Genomic DNA, 15713 nt, shown 5'->3' on the forward strand with positions numbered 1-15713 from the left:
TGGAACTTCATGAAGGAGGCCTAAACCTCTGCCGTCCACTGGGTTTTGTGAGCAGCCCCTTTCTGCTTTCTATCATGGAGGGTAACAAGAAATTGAAAATGAATATGAGTTTTGTAGCTTACAGATGTGTAAATATTCATATCCTTCTCTTGTAGATAATCTTCTAAGAATTAGATCCCAGAAAATGACAGAAAGATGATAGCCAGAAAAAAAATGGTGTATAGGCCACATCCCTGGGATGAGGCCAGCAATAAAAATGGAAGAGAGACAGAGCAGGGAAGCCTACGTGTGACCCTTTAACATGACTGAAAGGATTCCATCATCCAGACTACCCAAAGAGATTCACTTTATCAGTCAGTGCTTTTTATTGCAGACGACAGAATCTATTACTGATAATTTAAAGAGAAAGGGAATTATTATAGAAAGTAACTGAGCTCACAAAGCCATTGGGTGATTTGAAAGAACAGGCTCTAAACAGAAATTTCAGAAACAACTTCCTTAACTCCTCCAGAGAATTTCCACATTAAAAGATTTGGTTAAAAAATAAAAAAGATTTGGTTGACGCACGGTCCTCTGTTGCAATTACAAAGTACCGGAACAAGGATATGCCTCTGTCGCCACTAGCCCCAGAACTACACTGCCTCTGACCTACACTGGCCAAAAGGTTAGATCTCGATGCATATAGCCACAGTCACTTGCTCTTTTCCTCCTTCCAAATCTCATGTGGATGTGTCCACTTGAAGAATGAGGGTAAGAGGTACCTCTAACTGCAAAGGAATCTGTGAGATACAGTTTCTAGCTTTCCAGGCTACCATGTCAAGGAGGACATGCTAGAAAGAAAGAAGAGGTCTTAAGCAGGAAGATCTGCAGGATCTGCCACATTGACCCTCTGTACTCACGCTTGTTGGCTCTAAACTAAAGACAAGGCTGCAAGGGTATTTGCTTGTTATAAAGTAATATGTTTGTTTTTGGGAAATTACAATCCAGATTTCATCTTAAACACATAAATCAGGCTCCCACTGGAACTCCCTTCCCCTTCAGGCAAAGACCATCAGGAAAATTGGCAAGAAAAAATTGTCTCTGAGTAAAAGCAAGAAGGCTTGCCCAGGGACTGCCATCTCCTCAATTTTCTGGAGATGTGGATTGGCATGAAGAAAAGAACAGGAATATTTCTCAAGCTCATTAAACAAAAGCTCTATAAAATATCCAGTCATAGCCAAAGCCTTGATCTCAGGGGCTGGACATTTAATTAGGGATTCTGAGAGTTTAGTAACAAACCATCTGATTGGCAAGATTCCTTTTAGGCCACTTAAAATGTGCATGGACTGTCTCAGGAGTGCAAATGGGAGGAAAGCTTGGGGTCAGGAGCAATAAGACTATGATAAAAAGAAGCAGAGCATAAGTGTTTTGTTACTAATCTAGACCCAGGTTTTGTCTGTTTGTTAGAAATGAAGTCTTACTCTATTGCCCAGGCTAGAGTGCAATGACATAATGGTAGCCCATTGCAGACTCAAACTCCTGGGCTCAAGCAATCCTCCTGCCTCAGCGTTCTAAGCAGCTAGGACTACAGGTGCATGCCACCACACCCAGCTAATTTTTTTAAATTTTTTTGTAGAGATGGGGTCTGAATATATTGCTCAGCCTGATCTTGAACTCCTGGGCTCAAACAATCCTCCCACCTCAGCCACCCAAAGTGTTGGGATTACGGGGGTGAGCCACTGCGCCCAACTGGGACTCAAGTATTTGGCTTCCACTCTGACTAAGGTTATCTTCAAGGTACAAAACCGCCACAGCACTGTACATACTCACAGTTAACTGGTCCCATTTCCCTTGCTCCAGTTTTTCTACGATTAATAAGACATCAGTAATAAATTAAGGGCTTTTCCCACGTGAAGCTCGAAAAGCTATTTGCTTGCTTGTTTTAGTTCCATCATCAAAGACCTTCAGCAGAGACGCAAATCCAAGTAGTAATTCTCACGAAAATTCATAACAACATTGGATATTGTTATCTCTAAGGAAAGAAGTACATGTGACTCTGAGGGTTGCCCTGCCCTTTTGAAGAGAGTTGACCTGTTAATCATCCTTGTTAGTCATTAAACCAGAGTTATCATAAAATAATGTGTTTGTTAATTGGAAATTAGAATCCCAAAGCAAAATTGACTTCATCTCTAAAATCACGAGGATCCGGATATGAATCAAGCCTCCACTGGAAGCTGCCATGGGTAACCATGAAATTCAAAATGACATTGCTGTCCTAGAAAAACCTTTGGCCTACTTTCTATTAGGAATGATCGGAAGAGAGCTTATTTCCCATTTGAAAGAGTGAGTTATCCTGTTGACAGGAAGATTCTAGGATCACAACCACAATTTGGAAATGAGAGAAGTCTATTGCTACAGTACTCTCTTTCTGGAATCACTTCCATGTAAAACTTCAAGGAACATAGGCCAAACAGTTGGTGTGGTTGGGTCCCAAAGGGCTGTGAAGGCCCCCTTTGTATTTTCTCTGCCTTTAACCTCGGTGTGACTACTCCGTTTGGAAACGGCACCAGGACTTTGACATGGGCTAAGACTGAAGCCCATCAAGCCCCGAAAGCAGTATGCCATTATGACTGTACCTTCTGAGGCGGCGCACCTCTTTTCTCCACTACAAGAACAATGAGATGACTCTCTTTCCGGCCACCAGGAGCTCTCTGACTTTCACTTCTGCTATGACTCCTTCCACCAGAGCTGACAAAGGCAACAGAGATGAAGCAGCAGGTGGCTCCCTTTGCAGGTCTGGCACTGCCCTAAGTGAATCTGAGAAAGCCTCTGGCTAAGGTCAGCTTGGCCTGCCTGTCAAAATCTCCCCTTTATGTTTTCACTGTGCATCCGTTTTGCCTTCTTTGTCTTGCCTCTTCAGTTTCCGTGCATCTCCAGGTTTCTGACCACCTGCTCAGGCTTTGCAGCCACCTGCATTAATATCCCTTTGACATCTACTTTCTCCTAACACCAAACTGCTAGACTCTTTCCAGAAACCTTTGTTCTGAGCCCTGCTGTCAATTTATACTCTTATCTGCTCACCTGTCCCCAGTCTTCCAGTTCTGCTTTGAATATAAGCCTTCTCCCCCATGTTTCCAGCCCACACTCAAGGATTCCACCACCATGCCAAGCCTCCATCCCCTGCCAGGCCAGCACACCCTGACCTTGGTCTCTCAATGTGAATTAAATCTCCATCCGCCTTCAATATTTCTCTAAATGGCTCTTTATCCAGCTTAACCCCTATATTTTTCACTGACTTAAGGATATGATCACACCTTACAAAGAGTTTATGTTATTCTGAACTGAACACCTGGTGAGGAATATGAGTACAATCAAATATAGCTATGAGCTGGATGCTCACCACATCCACACATGCTGTTAGCTTTTGATCGGTAAGATGCATTCCTAACAATACTGTGCTTTAAAGATTTTGCTATTCAAGGAAATAATGACTTCTGATTGCTTTTCCTGCAATCCGAAGTCATATCATTACTGCCAAAAAAAAAAAAAAAAAAAAAATTCTGAAGTCCAGGAATGAGACTAGAAACTACTATATTCTCCTTTTATACCTCCTGGCCTCACTGAACTGCAAAGGCAACTGGGAAGTGTAAGCTGTCTAGGCAGTCATCATACAGCTTCCGTTACCGTGAAGGAAATAGAGAAGTGGTTTTGGTGGACAGCTAGCAGTCTCCACAACTTGTTCACTAGTTAATAACACATATGTCAGTAATTCTGATTTTTCTATATGCCTTCCACAGACTTACAAACCAGAAATCTCCTTATGGAAATCACCTTACTTCTTGTGCAAATGGGAGATTTTAAAATTTTTTATATCAGTCCTTTTTTTCTTTTTTCACTCTATTTACTAATGGAATTTGGAGATTCTACATGGCCCCATATTTTCTGCTCCATTGAAAAATGGCTTTTGAGACCAGTGTATTTTAAAGGTGGCCAAGAGGCAGTAAGATGTTTTTTAAAGCCTTCCATTCCATTTTTACACATAAGAAGGCAGCTTACAAAATGGCATCGCAAACTTATTACAAGCAATGATGATTGCATTCACCATCTAAAGCCCTCCTGAGTCTCAGCAGCCTGGACTTCAAAGTTCGTCGTTTGCACATGGACTTTAGCTTGTTTTATCTCTGACTCCAGAAATAAAGCCTTTTGAAAGAATTTGGAGAATGAGGAAGGCTTTTTTGTCTCTCTATCTCAGACCAGCCTGTGTTTTATTGCACCCCATGTGCTAACTCAGCCATACCAGTATTGGAACAAGCTAAGGATTAAGAAATCTGGTTGGAGGCAGTCTGTAGTAGTATGCAGTATTTACTGTCAGGCAGCTTCTATCAAGAGTGCCAGTGAGAAAACAGCCAGCACATCTATTATAGCAAATAACTCCCGGAAGAGAGACCGGAGGTGTGGGGGTGCAGGGAAGGAACCAAGACATTGCCAATATTTTAAATAACTCAGAGTGCATACACACTACTTGTGTGGCGATAGAAAAACGAGTGATATTGATAGTTAGGTAAAAGCAGCAGCATTCAGAACTAAGTCAGAAATGAAGGAAGAACTGGGGCAAAATGGTCTCATGATCCTTTGGTAAAGAATCAAATCACCTGTTATAAAGGGTTTCATCATTGAGTAGAGAATATCTACAGCCATCCTGGGAGAATATTAGTGTGATCTCTTCATAAATTCCCTGGGAAACTACCCTGGGATGAGTCAACCTTGAGGATGTACAGCATTCTTGCCCCCAGAAAGATTCAGAAGCAATGGCACAAATTCAAGAACATTTGGTTTTTAACATGAAGTTCTTAGGAAATTAGCAATTTGCCTGTGACCAGGGAGGACAACTACACCAAATGATCTGCCACCTCAAGATCTCTGGGACTTTCTTACAACCCTGGGGCAGAGGCAGATTGAAGCCGAAGCAAGGATGATACTAAATTTCCTGCAGTTGCAATGGGATAAGAACTCAGAGACAGATTTCATTTAATTTAGGAAAACAAGGTAGCATGACATCTCTCACACATTCATGTCCAGGAATAAGATTCATACCTACTATGATAGAAACCAAACAATAGAATGTCACCAATATCTCTATGAGCACCTTTTGCCTTGCATTTATGTAGCATGTTTACATTTTCAAAATGATCAAAGTAACTTCTCCATGTGACTATAGAAAGGATAATTTGCCTGAATGCACCAACCTAGACAGAGGAAGAGCTGTGGCCAGCCCTGAAAACATATCATCTTCCAAAGCGATCAGAGGTAATTTTTAAAAGGCACACCCAAGTATTACCAAGAGAATTGCCATTTTGAGTGCAGTGGTGCAACCTCGGCTCACTGCAACCTCCGTCTCCTGGGTTCGAGTAATTCTCTTGCCTCAGGAGAGTAATTGGGATTACAGGCACATGCCATCACACTTGGCTAATTTTTTGCATTTTTAGTAGAATCGGGGTTTCACTGTGTTAGCCAGGATGGTCTTGATCTCATGACCTCATGATCCACCCACCTCAGTCTCCCAAAGTGCTGGAACTCACTCTCCCAAAGGCGTGAGTCACCACCCCCGGCCGAAATGTGAATCTTCTAAGATGTGGGAGATCATGGCCATCTCTGCTTTTCCTTATGAGTGGTTTTCAAAGTGTTCTCTGAGTTGCCTTAGACATTCCACTATTTGCCTTGGGGAGGATGCTGAGGGACTTAGAAGGGGATACAGAGCTTGACTGTCCCTTTCCATCCAGGCTATGAGTCACAGCTTTACTTTCGTCAGTTGGGTTCTGAATATATGGTGTGGTTCCTGCGGTTTCACTTGAAGAAGAGTTCTGCTCCTTAAACAGGAGTGAAAACCACCTTTAGAGACTGTTACCCAAAAAAAAATTTTTTTTAAGTTTCTTCCAAACACCCTTCATTATTGGTTGCCCAAAGAATGTTAAATCAAGTCACTAGACAATCATTTCTGAGCCCTGCCAATCAAGTGTGTTCATGCTAAATGACATTAACACTTTTAGCTTGACTCGTTTTATTTTTGCATGCCTTTATATTCAGATTTTCATTCCAGTTTCATATCCAATTGTCAAACAATAATAAAGACTTAATCTAAAATGAAATATTGTTTGTTTAAAAATCCATAAGATGTTTTAACAGCAGGAGAGTGGGGCTTCTACCAATTTAGTGAGAATCTAATGTATTCTATAAATTTATCTCTAGTGTGTACACGAGCTTTGAAAAGAGGAGAATCCCATCTGCCTGTCGAGCAGAGATTAGGGGAGATAGATTAAAATGTTGGTTTTCATCATTCTTACTTAATAAGCAGGAAAAAGCAACTGGAAGCATCTATGACACTTTCTACATTACACAGAGGTTAAATGTGCTCTCTCTGTTCTAGCCACATTGCACTCTGCTTTCAACATACCATGAAACAAATCTGCTAAAATACAATTGTCTTCCTTTAAACCTAGTGTTTGTTTATTTATTCATTTTTTTCGTTTTTTATTATTATTATTATTTTTGAGACCGAGTCTCCCTCTGTCACCCAGGCTGGAGTAGAGTGGCACGATCTCAGCTCACTGCAATCTCCGCCTCCCAGGTTTAAGCAATTCTCCTGCTTCACCTCCCAAGTAGCTGGGAGGCACTACAGGCACATGCCACCACACCCAGCTAATTTTTTGTATTTTTAGTAGAGATGGGGTTTCCCCATGTTAGCCAGCATGGTCTCAATCTCTTGACCGCGTGATCTACCCATCTCGGCCTCCCAAAGTGCTGGGAGTACAGGCGTGAGCCACCACGCCAAGCATGTTTGTTTATTTTTGCCAGTAATGTCAGGCTATTCTGTAAGACCTCATCCATGGACAAAATGGAGAAAGAAATCCTCCAAAGTTAGGTCTATAGAACACTGGGCTTACTGATTTTCTCAAAATAAAAAAGTACAAAATGAAAAGAAAGTAATCTGTTTACACTCCAGCTCTAGCTGAGAGCTGGAACGCTGCATTGGACAGTGGCAAATCCTTTCTGGAAACATAGCTGTCAGGTACCATAGGAAGGCATCATCCTCGAGTCTGCAGACTTTTTCAGAGCCCTCTATGAGTCATACAGCTCCAAGTTGGCTTCTCATTTAGCCTCTGACCTGAGAAATAGCTCCACCAAATCCCTAATTTCTCAAGCTACAAAACTCAATGTGCCTCATACTCCTGCTCCTCTGTCGCCAACACCCCTCCATTCAATTAATCACCATGTCCTGTTTTGTTCTCCTGTCTAAATGCTCTTCAAATTATTTTACATCCCAATCCTGCATCCTTCCCAGGCCACTGCCATTGTTGAGGCTTTTGTTGTGTATTAAATGGACCATTGGGTCAGCTCCTAATTCGTCTTCCTACTCCTCATCTCCTTTAATCCATGCTCCATGCTCACCATACACAAATCCAATCAGGCCTCTGTTTATCATCTTTCCCTAGCTTCCCACTGCCTTCATGCTAAAGTGAAAAGTCCTTAACACAGCATACAAAATGGTCTGATCCTTGTCTACCTTTCTGATCTCATGCCCCACGACACTCACAAGTGTGTTTCCCATGGTCAGCCAGGCTCTCAGCTCCACGACCATGTCTCACCTTTCACATCTTTGGACATGCTCACTCATCTCTCATGGGGAAGACCTCTGCTTTGTTCACCTGGCAGGCTTTCACTTATCCTCCAAGATTCACTTCAATTGCCACCTTGCCTATGAAATCCCTTCACATCCTAGTACTTACCTGTTTTTGAACACTTGTTCCAATACACTGAAACTGTTTGTTGATATGCCCGTCTTCATACTACTTCATGACTCCCTTCCAGGACAGGGACCATGATGTCATTCACATATGCTGCACAGTGCCTGGCATAAACCATACTCCAATAAATGTTAACATAGTAATGGCTTAATTGTCTGCAGACATTTTCATAGACTAGGACACAAGAATCCAGGCTGCTTTTCTCAGCAGTACAACATTCTATTCAACCTCCTTAAGGCTTAGAATCTTTAAATATAAAATTATGACAATAAATGGTTAAAAGGGATCTGACTTTCCGTCCAGTTTCCAAATACAATTCTACAAATCTGTGATGTCTAGGATAGCAGCCATGGCCTTTCTTTTTTCAAGAAGGACACTTAAAGTTGTGAACACCAGAACACAAGTCTGCTAGGACCACCTGTGGCCTTTGGTTCTTTATATGTCAAGCTACCTAGGCCACTCCATGCTCATGAAGACGGGAGCATTCAATGAATGAACGAATAAATGAATGAATACAATCACCTTATTTATTATATCCTCCACTTTGAATAACAAATGTAAATCTTGGCATTGTGCCCCTGTTTCTAAAGCCTTTTTTTAAAATCAAGGTAGATAGATTTAATAGCTAAAGTTGTTGTTAATTACATATACATATGCATACTGATAGGATCAGAACAGCAATTATATAGCAACACTGGAATCAATCCATAGAATTCTTAGTTTGATGATCAGAAAAAATTACTTTCAAAAGACTAAAAAGTCAATGACAGTTCATTTTAGTTTGCATTTGACTGACGTAAGAAAAACATATCATTGGCATCATATTTTCAATACTTCATCTTGCATAATAAGTGACGCGGGGAAGCTCAAAGGGATCCCAGAGAGCCACTTTCAAAGTCAGATGTCTAACGGGAGAATAGTGTCATAGCAGAGGGAAAATTAACTTTCATTAGTCAGTTTTGGAGGAAATATCTCAAAGCATAATGAAATAATATACATACAAGCATCACACTATTTTTGATAGCTTTAAAATGTGCACCCATACATTTTTAGTGGGTTGTTTTTGCCACAGATGAAAAGATGAGCATGACAGTAATGAAGTTGTAGAGATGCTTGATTCACTTTTTTCCCAGGCAGACCAATTAGTAATTGTAGCCTCTGAAAGAATCACTTTGTAGCTCTCTGTCAAGGGAAATACTGCCGAACGTCCCAGGAGGAAAAAAAAAAAAGATAGCATTTGATTTGCCTCTGCTGTGACAGCCTTCCTTTTCTCTGAGAAAGATGCTGGCCTCCCTCACACTATGGCCCTGAAAGCTTGGTTTGAGGTTCCTCTCTTCAATGCATAATCCAGAGTATGCTGACGTCCGGCAAAGTGCCGCTGAAGAAATCCACTCCAGGTGCCAGGAGCTAGCAGAAAACAATATATTACTGATGCGCCAATCGGCAGCCTTTTTAGTTGTAAAAGAAATAAATGCCACCTCACACTGACTTAAGGCAAAAGGGGATCTGGTGACTCAAAGCCATCAAGAACCTGCCTGATCATCTCTCCTTTCTGCTTTCCTCTCCATCAGCTCCTATCTCCAGCAGGATCTCCTGTGTCATGGCCCAGATTTACACACTTTCAGCCTAGCAACCTATCCACGACATAGATCTTCTCTTTCATGATAACTTTGAACAAAGGTCCCAGGCAGGGCTGCCACTGTCCATTCTAGATCACATGACTATCACAAAATAACCAATTCCTGGTCACTGTAGCCAGAGAGATAGAGCTCTGATTGTCAGGCCTAGGTCAGCTGGGGGCTCCTGGAGCTGGGAAGAGGGTTACTGAGAATGAAACAGGTAATCCTCTAACAAAAAACCAGGGCACTGCATCCAGAAGGGAAGGGATGCTGAGAAGGCAAAAAAAAAAAAAAGGTTGACTACAACGTTGAGTCACACTTTTTCTTCTAAGATGTAAACATGTTTTCTACATAATTAAAAGAAAAAGCAGAAATGAAGGCAGGGGGCATGTGCTTCTTCTCAACAGATGCACACTCCTGGGCTACCTCAACCACCTCACGATTTCACCTTACAGCTGTCCCTCCTAGAGTTCCCCAAATCCTCCATGTAAGATCAAAAAAAAACAAGTAGCCTGCTGGTCATCCTCACCCGCATGATCAGCAGTCACTTCAAGCTGAACTCATCCACAACAGACCTCACCATATGTGCACGGAGCCTACTACTTCTCCTGGAGTCTCTATTTCAGCAAGTGCAACCACCATTGCCATCACCCTAGTGACCTCGAAATAACCAATCCCTGCCCTTATCTCATCTCCCACCTTCAGTGCCACCCATCCCACAGCAATCGCCAAATCCTGCCAATTCTTCCTTCTAAATGTAGTGTTCTTCTAAGTTGTCCCTTCAGCTCCATCTTTAGTCCCACAGGTCAGGGTCCTCATCATGTCTCGTGTGGAGCCCGAAGGGATTCTAAGAGGCTCTTCCAGCCTGTGCCTTCTTCCCTCCTGAGTGGCTGCCAGAAGGATTCTCCCCTCCCTCAAATCTGACCAAGTCACTCCCCACTCTTCAACCTTGCAGGAGTTCTCCTTCATCTACCCCTGTGGTTTCCCAATGAAACTTACATAGAAGCCCAGGGTATTAATTTCCAATGGCTGTTGTAACAAATTACCACGAACTTCATGGTTTCAAGCAATGCAAGTTAATTCTCTCAGCTTTCTGGAGGCCAGAAGTCCCAAATCAAAGTGTGGTCAGGGCTGGCTCCTTCTGGAGGCTCTGAAGGAGAGTCCATTGCACGCCTCTCTCCTAGCAGCTGCTAACTGTGGCAATCCTTGGTGTCCATGGCTTGTAGACACATCCCTTCACTCTCTGCCTACATCTTCACATGGCCTTCTCCACTGTGTTTCTCCTCAGGGTCTGTATGTCTCAAATCTCCCTTATAAAAACACTAGTCATTGGATTTAGGATCCAATTAATCCACCCATTTAATCCAAAATGATATCTTGAGATCTTTAATTACATCTGCAAAGACCCTGTTTCCAAATAAGGTCACATTGACAAGTACCAGGGATTAGAATTTGGGCGTATATTTTGGGGGAATGCAATTTAACTAGCAACACCCAATATATGCAATAACGGTTACAAGATAAATCCCAAGCCCTCGTAAATGTTTTTTTTGGAGATGGAGTGTCACTCTGTTGCCCAGGTTGGAGTGCAATGGTGGTCAGCTCACTGCAACCTCCACCTCCTGGATTCAAGTGATTCTCCTGCCTCAGCCTCCCAAGTAGCTGGGATTACAGGTTCACACCACCACACCCAGTTAATTTTTTGTATTTTTAGTAGAAATCGGTTTTCACTATGTTGGCCAGGCTAGTCTTGAACTCCTGACCTCAGGTGATCCACCCGTCTCGGCCTCCCAACGTGCTGGGATTGCAAGTATGAGCCACCGTGCCCACCCCCCCCTTGTAAATCTTGATCCCATGGTTACTGTGACTTGGGCCCATCCTCCTTCGATCTAGCTCCCCTCCATTGGCTATCTCCATCATCATTGGCTCTCCTCCTGGCTTTGTGCCCCAGTCCTACCCAAGGCTATTTTCTACCCCTGTGTCTTTTCCCCTTCTGAAACTTCTACCTGGGATGTTTTTCCTGACTTGCTCCCATATCACCTGAATGTGACCATCCTAGGACTAAGATACCAAAACAGAGGTCTTACTGGCAATCAGAAGCAAAACTTAACACTACAGCTGGAATTGGCTTTTCAATGTTTAAGAAAAAATCTAACCAATTGCCACTTTTTTAAAACAAGGATATTCGTATATTAAAAAATCGGAATTCCCAGCTTCTCTTTGGCAGCATTAGCCCGGTTTCTGGCGTAGTAGCGTGAGTCCAGAGCTACGAGTAGCAGGGCTGCCCACCTTGGCCTTCATGTATTCTGCAATTCACATCCAGTTTATCTCCAGGCCTCTGGCACTTACCGCATTAGCACTGGTCCTGTAGGCCCTTGAGTTCATCCTCTGCCTTAAGATTTCTCTCCTAGACTGAGCTGCCTTTTCTACAGGGAAACCTCAGCTCACCCTGCCCCTCCAGCCTCCCATTTGTTCTGGTCTTGCTTCACCACCTGCCCCAAGGAGAGGCCACTTCAAGCACACACAAAATCTCCCTCATGACCTGGCACTGTTTCCTGTTCTCTCCCTACCACTCTCTTTCACAATATACTATATATCCTATGCATTATGTATTATACATTAATTACAAAATTAATCCATAAACCGCAGCATCAAGACCAAAGTAAGGCACCACTGCCCATGCCCAAACGCCTGCATACCTTTCCCATTTCCAGGCTGTTGTAGCTCGTCATTTTACCCTGGTGTTACCAATACTAAAATGGCATGGAGGTTGGAAAAGAAAATGGTAGGATTTATCTTACTCCATATATCCATCCAGCAATCCAGCTATTCCTCACTTTCTACCTAAATTTCTGAAAAAATAGAAACTGGCAGCCAGCTACCCAGATAAATTTTAATTAAAAGAGTAAATTAGGCCAGGTATGGTGGCTTACACCTGGAATCCTAGCACTTCGGGAGGCAGATTACCTGAGGTCAGGAGGCTGAGACCAGCCTGGCCAACATGGCAAAACCCCATCTCTACTAAAATACAAAAAAATTAGCTGGGCATGGTGGTGTGTGTCTGTGATCCCAGCTACTTGGGAGGCTGAGGCAGGAGAATCACTTGAACCCGAGAGGTGAAAGTTGCAGTGAGCTGCGATCGCACCACCGCACTCCAGCCTGGGTGACAAAGCCGGACTCCATCTCAGATAAATAAATAGTAGATTGCTTTAATTATTCCTCTGCCTTCTTTGTAAACTTGCTCTCTGGAGGCAGCTCAAGAGATAGCCAAACTCTCTCCAGGATTTTCACCAAAGCATGTTGCCAAGCCCCTTGCTGAAGAAAGCCTCCCCATACCCCAGCACTCCTGAGTCTGTCCTTTACTTTGAAACAGTCAAGATAGGTTGTATACGGCAAGATAAAATGCCAGGATGGGGACATTTGTTCTGCCCAGCTTGCAAGCTTGCCCTCGTGTGCCATACGTCAGATTTCTAAGAACACTGTTCATTTTTCCAAAAATGAGCCTCACACATTCATAGGAACTTCCTGTCCCCACCAAAGCATTCTTCATAACCAAGCAGACAAAAGAGAAATGTTGGGAAATGATCTCGTGCTCAGAATCTATGTCAGCAAATGCCTTATGATCAGGAAGTGAGTGTTATTTAAGTGTGATATGGTTCCTCTCTAAAACAATGGTGCCCAGAAAATAACTACAATCATGTTATTTTATTACTTTGCCATTGTGCTTGTATATTTTTAACCACTGCATGGTGCTTTTTGCACCTATATTGTACTTTATTATACCCTGAAGGTATCACTTAAGTGTATATTTTCATTTTAGGGCATATGGTTTGCAGTTTTTCAACAATTGAAATAAGTTGGAGTTGGAGTAAAGTAATTTGAGAAGAGGCCAGTCTTGGAAGTCTGTACTTTTAAAGACTTTGAGTTTGGGGAAAACATTTGTTTTACTTATTTACTGTGGTTAAAAGGACCATTACATTTGCTTGTTAATCAGTCATAAGCTGAGAAAGGATAGCTTCTTTAGAGCCTCAGAAAATGGCCCTCTGGCCACCAACATATTTTCCATTTCGGCTCTGTAATAAAACAGTATTCAGTAAATGAAAGACATTGGCATTTGTTTGGATTTCTTTTTTGAACTTTTTATATAAAACACTTCTGTTCCATTAGGATAATCCTATTTGACTTGCTTCTCTCAGTCAAAGAAAAGGAAAAAACTATTATGAGAGAGCCAGGAACAAAGGATTTCCCACCCCTGGTTGGGCTTTTGATCCTCACATGGTCATAGCAGGCCTCCGGCAGTAGCCAATAACTTCCGGCTTCAAAGGAGGGGAAGCAGGCTTAAAATGAATGCACCGCCCAATGATGCCATGAGGTTTGGGCTGGCAGATTGCTCTCCTGACCCCTGTGTACAATCACTTTCTGCCCTCTGTGATGGATACAATTACAACTGTTTTTACCTACAGAGAAACCCCCACTACTATTTTATGGCCAGTGAATTTGCCTGCCCGTGTCTAATACAGTCATGGTGTTGAACTCGACCATGTCGCACTATGCTTATGTTAAGATTATCAAAGAATGTGGAGCACTGAGTCCCTTTTGTTCTTTATAAAAAATACCAGAGCAGAAACCAATAGTTTGTCAAACAATTCACCATAGCAAGATTTTAATAAATGAGTCTTTTTGCTGAGATAGCAATTGCTTTACACAGAAAAAAGATATAAATTCCATGCTGCCCTGGATCTACCCAAACAAGAAAAAACATTCATAATTCTGGAAATTTTCTAGTTCAGCAACTCTATCAACTTTCAATTAACCTCAGAAGCCAGGCCATTACTGCTGCCAGATTAGCTCAAAAACTCTCCAGGACCCTTTAACTCTTTACACCGGGCCTTTTCCACATTTATTTGTCTATTTCTTCTTTCTCTCCTCTGCCTCCTCCACTTTCTACTCCTTTATATCCTTCTTGATCTACCACACCTCAGTGGTGAAGGTGGGCAAAGATGGCTGCCATTGTGGTATCAGCAGGAACTAAACTTACTTGGGAAGTCAGACAAGGGGATGCAATCCCCATAAACATGGAAAATGCATATTGATTCTATGTTATCAAGCTCCGCCTTTCCCATAGGTTGCATGTGGCAAGATAAAATGCCAGGATGGGGACATTTGTACTGCCCAGCTTCCAAGCTTGCCCTCATGTGCCATATGTCAGATTTCTAAGAACACTGTTCATTTTTCCAAAAATGAACCTCACACATTCATAGGGCAGCTCAAACTTCCTGTCCCCACCAAAGCATTCTTCATAACCAAGCAGACAAAAAAAGAGTTGTTGGGAAACGATCTCGTGCTCAGAATCCATGGCAGCAAATGCCTTATGATCAGGAAGTGAGTGTTATTTAAGTGTGAGATGGTTCCTCTCTAAAACAATGGTGCCCAGAAAATAACTATAATCATGTTATTTTATTACTTTGCCGTCATGCTTGTGTATTTTTAACCACTGCACTGTGCAAAGGAACTCCTTGCTCTTCTCTTTCATGAGTTTTCTTTGTTTCTACCCACTTTCCCCCATCTTTGCTACCCTTCTTTGAAGTATTTGCTCATATCATTCTCCCTTTACAGAATGCCCTCCCTGAATCTATTTATATAAATCTACTCTTCACTTCAAAATACAACTTAATTGCTTCTCTTTTTCCAAGCATTCTATGATCAAAAGAGCAGGTCATGGACTTCTCTGCCTTGAATTCATGTAGCACTCACTGACCAGAGCAAGGTTTTCATTCACGCAACAGAACTTGTTTAAGCACCTACTATATCCTTAACATAATGCCAAGCCCTGCACTGTATGACATTTTCTAAATGAATAAAATCTACTTTATCAAAGAAGAAAAGATATCACATGACACAAATATCTATACAACAATGTAGAAGATGATGAATGTCTTGAAAGATACATAATTTTATAATTCAAAAGAAGGAGACAGATGACTTCTCTCCAGGGAAATTGCTTCAAGGATTTGTTTGCTGTGCCAGTCTAGAAGGAATGCTGATCTCTATCACATTATTATTTGTGGCCCTGGAGTCATCCCTCTTGCCTTTCATCATTTGTTGCCTTGCACTGTTCACTTGCATTTTTAGATGCTTCTGTCTTGCCACTATAACTAGATATGAGCTCGAAATGAACTGAAATCTTGCCTTATATTTTATATGGTTCCCTCACTACGCTTTATCTAATAGTTACACAGTAAATATTTTTTAACCCAACAAACCCTTATTTAACCCCTACTGATTTCCAGACTCTGTGCAGGGTAGTTAAGGA

Source organism: Macaca mulatta, chromosome 6 (assembly GCF_049350105.2).
Source record: "Macaca mulatta isolate MMU2019108-1 chromosome 6, T2T-MMU8v2.0, whole genome shotgun sequence".
NCBI lineage: Eukaryota > Metazoa > Chordata > Mammalia > Primates > Cercopithecidae > Macaca > Macaca mulatta.